The sequence below is a fragment of the Lissotriton vulgaris genome, chromosome 11 (assembly GCF_964263255.1).
Source record: "Lissotriton vulgaris chromosome 11, aLisVul1.2, whole genome shotgun sequence".
Classification (NCBI taxonomy): domain Eukaryota; kingdom Metazoa; phylum Chordata; class Amphibia; order Caudata; family Salamandridae; genus Lissotriton; species Lissotriton vulgaris.
The window spans coordinates 1029577211-1029584420 of record NC_141699.1 but is presented as its reverse complement, the minus strand read 5'-3'; positions in this window follow the sequence as shown (position 1 = coordinate 1029584420).

Here is a 7210-nt window from a genome sequence, read left to right as displayed (position 1 = left end):
ACTGCTAGAGACAAATTACCACGAATGTTTGTGGCAGGGCCAGCACGATGGGTCCCAGATATTCATATGTTCGCAGACACGGTACAGAGTGTCAAGAACATACAAAGTAAGGTGACGGATGAGGAATTGAGAGCATGGAAGGATGGGCAGGGACGACTGGATGCGGATGAATGTTGGACAGATGTAACAGACAAGAGAAGATGGATGTTACCGAATGCGTATGTCCTTCCAGTAGTGACGATGGCACACGGGCCTGCCCATGTGAGTGCGAAGGGTATCTGCAAACTATTAGACCCGGTGTGGAGCAATAAAAACATCTCTAAGATGGCCACCAATTTGGTTCGTCAATGTATGGTGTGTTTGAGACACAATCCTGGAAAGGGTACCCCTGTCCCAGTGGGAAATTTTGCACCCCCCTCTTTCCCTTTTGAGGTGATTCAGATGGATTACATCGAAATGGAAAGAGTCAACAACTTGAAGTACGTCCTTGTAGTCGTATGCGCCTTTAGTAGGTGGGTGGAGGCGTTTCCAACGAAAGACTGCACGGCTATGTCTACTGCAAAAATGTTGATAAAGGAGTATTTCTCCCGCTTCGGATTACCTAGGGTGATCTGGAGTGATAACGGCACGTCCTTTAATGCTGAATTCGTGAAAAATATATGTAAAGGTCTACACATTACCCAGAAGTTCCACTCAGCCTTGCATCCTCAGGCAGCAGGACTGGTGGAACGGTTTAACGGCACGCTGAAGTTAAAAATGGCCAAAATATGTGAGAGTACAGGTCTTCGTTGGCCAGATGCACTTCCCTTAGCTTTGCTTTCCACAAGAGTCACTGTAAATGCAAAAATGGGCGTCTCCCCGCACGAGGTGGTATTTGGCCGCCCGGCCAATATCTGGGGAGTGCCCCGACCAAAATGTTTTTCAGAAGTTCCTTACCCTTTGTTGACAGATTATCTGTATGCTTTGACTAAAGATCTTCGTTCTATTCATCAGCAGGTAGCAGACACTCTGAAGCCGTTGCCGGAGGGGCCTGGACACACCATCCACCCAGGGAATTGGGTCGTGGTGCGACGATACCAGCGGAAGTCCTGTTTGGAGCCGAGGTGGTCAGAGCCTCGTCAGGTGCTCCTCACCACGCGCACAGCACTGCGGGTTGAAGGCAGAAAGGCGTGGACCCATGCCTCTCATGTGAAGAGGGTCCCGCTCCCGTTGCCCTATGATCAATGGGTACAAGATGGCATCGCTGACCAGGAGTTTGAACATATCCCGAGGTATGTTCCTTTCTCGGATGCTTCACTGATTGGAGAAGAGCGAAGCGGCATTGAAAATACTGTGAGCTCTACCACTCCTCTTGTTGCTAGCAAAGAGATACCGGAAAGTTCAGCATCTGCCACGGAGACACCTGCTTTGTTCTCCGACCCCGAAGTGCCAGGAAGCACTCGTTATAATTTCCGGCCCCGAAGGAAATAAATATAGTGCTGGAATATGATGGACTAAACACTGGAAGAAGGGCTTAGTGGACATTCTGAAAATGAAGATTTAGTGATAGGGATGGACTTGTAAGAGCCCTGGTGTTTAGCCGAAGATTGTGTTCTATGAGACTATAACGTGGTACGGGGCCCGAATACAGTGCTTCCCTTATTTCAAAGTATTGACCAAGCGACGTTGGAGTAGGTATGAACGGTAAAAGTCTGCCTGTGAGGCTTTGAAGGACACAGGGAGAAGATCCCTTTTTAAGGGTTGAAGAACCCCTCTGGCCGGTTGAGGATTGTCTGGGACTATTTTTTTTTAGTAGTAGTGTGATTTTTATTTTTATTTTTGATTTTGGTGTTGATAAGTATACAGAATGTATCCCTTTGGGCGGCCAATTCCTGATGAGGAGCTGCCTTTTGCAGCTCCCCCGAGACGTGAGCCTGATTCCCCCTGGTTGGCCCTTTCCCGAAATGGGAAAATCGGAGTGATAATAATATTTTTGATTGCCTTTCTGGTGACTCTTGGAATATTGTTCTTCTTAGATAAACATTATCCTGTTCATACATTTGCACCCACACCTACTGCTGTTCCGGAACATGCAATGTTAACTGTTGAATATGGCGAGAGAATGATACGTGCAAATTATAAAGATAATGTTTTTTATTAAGACTTTGCATCATGCACATGCCACTACCAACAAGACAGATTGCTGGGTTTGTGGGCTTTTGCCTTCTGCAGCCTATAAGAAAGATAGATTCCTTGCTCTTCCTTTGACTCCGGTAAATAGTTGTGTGGGATGGTACACCCTTATAGGTCTAGTTAAATATTTCCAACAGCCAGATTCCCTCACACCCCGACTACAGAATAGGGGGTGGACAATGACAATGCGAGTGCGACCTTTGCCTTCAGCTTCCCTTGGACGGATATACACTGACGGACGTTTTGACCAGACTTTTATACAGACATGTGAGAAAAAGTTGGGTCGCTTCTTGACACCAAATGATACTGATAGACTGAGGGATAGTTTCATGAAATTGAACGCCACCTTGTCTTATAGGCATCCCCCTAGGAGTAACGACAGCTCCAAAAGTTTGATACCCTTGGCTGTGGTGGGTCCTCCTCCATTTTTCTGTATAGAGGGAAGGGGTCCCATCAAGGTTGGAAATAGCTCTTGTAACGTGACTGCTTCAATACGCCTGCCCGTTAGCCCTTCCTTGATTGCCCCACCCAGTGTCTATTTTGTTTGCGGTGAAAATGGGTACTTATGGTTGCCCGAGGGTTGGGGTGGGGTGTGCTACCTGGCCTATCTGATTCCTCCCGTGTATGTGGCTCCCTCTGATTACCACAGAACTCATCGACGAGTCCCCAATACTCCAGAGCAGCCGCAGGGGCAGCGTAAAAGGAGGGACCTTCAGGTAGAGGACGTTGATCAGACAGATACCTCGTATCAGCAATGGACTGATTTTTCTAAGGGTCTGCTTCCTTTCTGGGGTCCTATATTCAATAGTAGAGCTATCCGACGACTCTCTAGGGTAATGGAAAAGGTGGTTCTGGTTGAGGCTGACATTACGACTAACATCTCTGTTGAGGTTCAGGCTATGAGATTATTTACGATCCAGAATAGGATGGTCCTTGACGTCATACTAGCTGATAGGGGCGGGGCCTGTCGCGTCATCGGGACGTCTTGTTGTGTTTATATCCCTGACTCCGCCCCGACTGTTAACTTGGCAGTGCAAAAATTGCATAGATTAGCGACTGAACTGCACCAAGATAATGGAACATGGTCTCTCCAAGGGTGGCTCTGGGGCGCCTTTTCTTCCTGGGGCTGGAAAATACTGATGGGTTTGGTTGGAGTGGTTAGTGTAATACTGTCATGCTGCCTTTGCATATATTGCCTTCCTCCATGTTGTTCAATGTGTGCTGCAAATATTCGTCCGAAAAAGAAGTTACCAGGTCAATATACGACTTCTATGATTACTGAAATTCCTGCTGATGCAAGTTGGTTAATGTTTATTGCAGAAGATGTTCTAGACTAAAAAAATTAAAGTCCTGCCCCTAGAAATGGATGTCGGCACTACCTTTTGGCAAATAAATGAGGCTATAGTTAGCCAATGATGCTAAAAGGAGGGTCTGATAGAATTCACTTTTCGAGGCTCTAATTACCCTATGATGACGTGTGAGTTAGCATCACATGACTAACTAATGCATTTACGTAACGCACTTATGCTGAACTCATATTTCTCCTTATTGCTTATATTCAAATGTATGCGTGACCATATTAGTTTCTTAGCTTAGCCTGTGTGCCACCATTTTGTGTAACTCTCTGTGCCTGCGGGTTCTGCTCGCTCATGCCCCTCCCGCAGGAATACAGAAATATACTAAGACAGCAGTTTTCGTTTCTCGGCTCACTGTGATCGAAACTAACAACTATGTTATCTGCAATGTTCTCATGCCCAGAGACGCCGAAGCCTAGCTCCCTGGCCTTGAGCAGAGATAATAATGTATCCCCTGCAGGTGCAGATGCCTGCTGTATGAGAGCATTGTTCACTGGTCTGGGGCTCAGTAGTTTTCCACAAGGGGCGTACCCTATTTACTGTATTGCATTATAATGTATTGCTGTGTTGCAGAGAGTCAGTCCTCTCGTTCGCACTCCTAGGAGTGAGGTCGGACAGGGCCCTCTCATATGAGTGTTGTTTGGCCTAATAAAGACTTTTGTTTATACTTCTCCACTGTCCGGCTGACTTCCTATAAGGTAATTATAGGTGAGTGCTGTAAGTCACTCCAGTGGATTTGAGCCACGCTTATCAAGGATAAAATTCAGACAAAGACGAATTAGTATGTTTAAAACAGGGCATCAAGTTATTCATTGCGTCATCTAGGACTAAAGCCGGCATAAATGTTACAGATTTTTCCTATGTTTCATGACGCATTTTAGGAAGTTAAGGACAAGATGACAAACAAGTTCCGATTCTAGCAGTTGGAGGCGTAGCATTGCGGGGCGACACTGTCCGGAACTAGAACACCCATCATTGTGGCTGGTTGCCCACCTCCCTCTAAAATGAAGGTCCCTACGGTAAATCCACAAAGCATACACACACACTTTCTGTTAATGTTACCCAAAGTAGGGAACCAGGTGAACGTCATGAACCAGGGTTGTTATATGGAGGGGCAGTGAGTCCTAGTAAGTTTCTTCATCTTCCACTAGAAGCGACACTGTATACTATTATACTACCTAATGTGCCAACGTTACCTTCAGGAGATGATGAACATTGGTCATCACTCAAGAATAAGGCCCTCCACCTGTTGAATTCCAGAACTGGGCTGGGTAATGCTCTATTCAGAGAATTCAAAATGATTCGTAGAATTCCGTGGGTCGGCAAATCCCCAAAATCCTTTAAAGGTGACTGCGTGGTCCTGAGTTTTGGGTCCCCGCGCCTAGTCCACACTTTTTTAGATAGGGCTGGGTCCGGGCATCCACTAGTGCTCTTCCTTTGTCCCCTAAGTACTGCTCATGGTGTTAGTTTGGAGGCACGTATGGATCATGTGGAGGCTATACTGGCAAATGATAATAGGCGAGTTAAATGGTCAAATGTGATTAAAAAAGATGAGCACTTGATGCAAATGAGTAGCTTTGTAGTTAATGCACTAGGTACACTACAGACATGTCCCAAGCTGGAAGAGCATAATTCTGTAGTTGTGCACATCCATGAGAAACTTTTTAATCAGCTTAAAGGCTTTTTTATTTCTAAAATCAAAAAAACACCGATACACTCGGGCTTTAAGGCGGCCGCCTGGTATGACACTTCATGTCGCAAGGCCTACAGAACCCTAGCTAGGGCAATTAGGTCAAAAACCAGGGATGATATTCATAGGGCCAGGGCTGAATATAAGGCACCCCAACTCCAACCCAAAAGGGACTGGGACAACCAAAACTGGGATGAACTGCTACAGGCATGTTCTGGCACTTGGTGAAATGGGGCAGTGGGGCACCAAGTAAGGTGCCTGCGAACTATGTAGACCCAGACCAGAGGGTAACGCATTTTAAAGCCCGGTTTGCACACTGTGGGGAGGTGCAAGACTGTTTTCATATGCTGTCTCCCATTTCCACTCTGCACTTTAGCAAGAAAGATGTGGATAATGCTTTACTCTCAGTCCCAAGAGGCAGGGCGCCCGGGCCGGACTGCATCCCCGCAGACCTGTTCCTTCATGACATACCCAACTGGGCATCCTACATCCAGCTCCTTGTGAATGCCATTGCAAGTGGAGCATCCGTGCCCGGTACTTGGGCAGGAGCAGAAATTCTTCCTATTTATAAGAAAGGGGATCACTCCCCACCAGGAAATTATAGGCCGATAAGCCTTATTGACTGCATACGAAACGTAAGGGCTAGGTTGGTACTGAGTAGAATGCAGTCCTGGATTGAGGAATGTGACATCTTGTCCCCACTTCAGGCGGGTTTTTGGTGCTGTACTAGTACCATTGATCAAGTGTTTAGATTTATCTTGATATATTGGCGTACTGTAGTGCTAGGGGGAGGTACAATTTACGCAGCTTTTGTCGACCTTAATTCGGCTTTTGACCTTGTTCCCCCTTCTAAGATGTGGCGTATTTTTTCGGCTTTAGGTATGCCATTAGATATTCTGGCATTTTTGGTTAAGCACTTCAGACTATAAAAAATTCCCTTTGGGATATTCTCTTGTCATACAATATATCCAAACATGCCTCAATAATCAACAGCACTCCAAATCATTCATTGGGTTTGTACTCACAACACCAGAAAGTCAACATATAGACAGGAATTATTTCCGATAAGGAAAGTTTTTATTGTTATTTGACCTTATTTATATAAAAAAAATCATTAAAAAATGTCTTACTACGAAGTAGCACAAACAATGTACACATTAAAAACAAATATAAAAACCAAGTCACAGAAATACAATATAATAAAAACTAATGACAATTTCCAAATAGATTTGACATTAGTCACGTATATCAAAAAGATCATGTAAAAGATGCATTTAGTGATTTGTGAGCAAAGAGACAGCGACGCGTTTCGGAGGGTCTTGTTGATCCACCTCCTTCTTCAGGCTTGCTACACATCTATTTCACACTGCGTATAAAAAAACTGCACACGTTCCCCAACAAATTGTCCTCAAGGGGTACCGTCCTGGTATTCGAATGTGGTGAGCTTCTTGGCTTCAGGGAATGTTTGAAAAACCCCTCTTTGGATTTTCAAGGCTATTGTGCCTTAAGCATGCAGAGAATGAGGAATTGTTCAGGTAATTTCCACCAATAACAGGAAAACAGTCCTGTAAAATTAGGGTTCCACGTCTTCTTTTAATTTTTCTCATATGTGTAGTTGATTCTTTAAAAAGGATTTTTCCCTTTCCTCCTTCTATTTATGTCCACCACACGTTTGGCGATCCAATCGGGATTGAAAAATCTCCGTAGTTCTCCACCAAACAGCGTATTTGTGGTTAAGCTACATGAAGCAAACTTCACGCACGTGAGATGGAATGCGCAGGGGAGCACCACCAAAAAGTTTCCTGTAGAGAAGGGTGTAAGACAGGGGTGCGTTTTAGCACCTACTCTCTTCTCATTATATATAAATGGGGTAGTGCAGTATTTTCATAACTATCCCACTGATGCACCCACTTTAACTGGGATGAGGATCCTGTTCCTTATGTTTGCGGTTGACACCCTTATACTCTCCAAGACACGAAAGGGCCTACAGTGT